Here is a 2,105-nt window from a genome sequence, read left to right as displayed (position 1 = left end):
TTAGAAAGTGCGGAATAGCAATCATTCATTTAGTCATTGTACTAGCTTTGTGGAGTAAACAAGATTAAAAATATCCCTAAAGACATAGCATTTTCAGTCTGGTGTAAAAGTAATATTAAAAATTCCCTCCAAAAGGAATAAAGATTTATAATGGTATGATGAAGAATTAATTTCAAAAATGATTTAAATTAAATTAAGGTGAGACAGGGAAGTAATCTTTAACAATGTGACATTTAAGGTAAGACTCAAATAGAAAGAAGTACCTGGCTAGAATTAGAAGGAGGAGGAGGAAGGGAGTTTGCTGCAAATTTGAGGTATATTCTGCAGCTTGGTTGAAAGATAAAAATAAGAAAGTTGCCTAGTAATAACTGTGCTTTGAAAATATCATCTTGAAAGAAAGTAGAAAGGATAAATTGAAAAGGTTCAGTCTATGCTCTCCAAAATCACATGGTAGACAAATGATGGTTAGCCGCTGATGGATTTTGCAATGTCAGTGGACAGAATGGAAAGCCTGTGAGTGTAGTGTTGGAGGCTATGTATGACAGTAATTTCATGAATGTGGCAGATATGGAAGGAGGAAAACAGAGTCAGTTGTAACAACTAAATTTCTGAATCTGATTGCAATGTTAGTTAGATAATTCTATTTACCAATGATAAGTAGAATTACCAAGGGTGGGAGCCTCCAAAAGTGAGGTCCCACATGAGAGGCCAAATGGGTTCTTGGCTTTGTGCAAGGAAGATTTCAAGAATAAGCTGACAAGGTAAAGTGAAAGCAAGTTTATTAAAAGAGGAACAGAAAGAAAACTACTCTACAGGCAGAACCGCCCCGTATACTCCGGGGTTTTCATTGGACAGTAAAAAAAGAAAACAAACAAAAAAGTTTATTGAAATGACAGAAAATAGGCTACTCCACGTAGCAGCTTGGACTGGTCTATAGGAAGAAAAGCATCCATATATTGCTGGGGTTTTATTTGTATAGTTATCTCTGTATTATACGTTATGCAAGGGGTGGATTATTAATGGGTTTTCTGGGATAGGGGTGGGGGAGTACCTGGAATTTAGGGTTTCTCCCCTTTTAAAGCACATAAGGTAACTTCCAAGAGCTGCCATAATATTTGTAAACTGTTATGGCACTGGTGAGAATGTCTCTTAGCATGCTAATGTATCATAATTGGTATATAATGAGCAAAAAGGGTAAGCAGAGGTGGCTTTTGATGCCATCTTGGTTTTAGCTAATCTTTTCTGGCTTTGGCTGGTCTTCTCACCACATCCTGTCTAATTAGTGAGATCTGGGCCTTATGACCTCTATTATAGGAAACTAGTCTTGCCAGATCCCCATCTCATTTTCCCCGCAGCAATTACATACTCTTCCTAAATCTTAAGAGATTACAGAAGGGTGGAATTCTATCTTTTGTAATTGCTTCCTGCAGATTTTATGGGCAGAGGTCCTGCCTAGTGTTTGAGGAGTAAAAATCTCTGGCTGCCTGACCTGGGAGCCCTAAGGCAGGATGTTTTCATTTTCCGGGTCAGAAGGCAAGATGGACTTGGTCTTTATAGATTCTGCAGACAAAAAGATGCTTAACAAGAGGCATTTCTGTGGAGACAAAAAAGAGTCAGGGAACATCTGGAACAGTGTGTAGTGCAACTTTTCTAGAGTCTCTGATGCAGCCTCAGTTAGCAGTGGCAATATGGAAGATTCTTCTGGACTGTAGTTTGAACCAGGCATTTAAGTACACTTTCTGGAAAGTCCATACATCAGCAGTCAGGCATGAAGTTTGTTGAGTTGTTTACTTTCAGTTGGAAAGTTTTCTTAAAAAGGTACACTTTTAGTTTCTAATGATTTCCATTCAGATAATATGACAAAAAATTTTGGAAACATTAGTCTGGAGACTTGTATCCAGGGAATAATTCAGGAGGCAGTCCAAATTGTAGAAAATAATAAAAACTAAAAGATAATGCACAATAGAATCTAATAACACGTGTTCTATAGTTTCCTCTGAAATATAATTTTCTTTCTCTAGTCCTCTATCTCTACCAAAGACAGATTACAGTAGGACCAATTTATTTGCAAAATAAGTTTCAGTCTTATTATACTTAGATTGATT

This window comes from Carlito syrichta, unplaced genomic scaffold, assembly GCF_000164805.1.
Source record: "Carlito syrichta isolate Samal-C Ts95f unplaced genomic scaffold, Tarsius_syrichta-2.0.1 Scaffold136949, whole genome shotgun sequence".
In the NCBI taxonomy this organism is placed as follows: domain Eukaryota; kingdom Metazoa; phylum Chordata; class Mammalia; order Primates; family Tarsiidae; genus Carlito; species Carlito syrichta.
Note: the sequence above shows the minus strand (reverse complement) of the source record.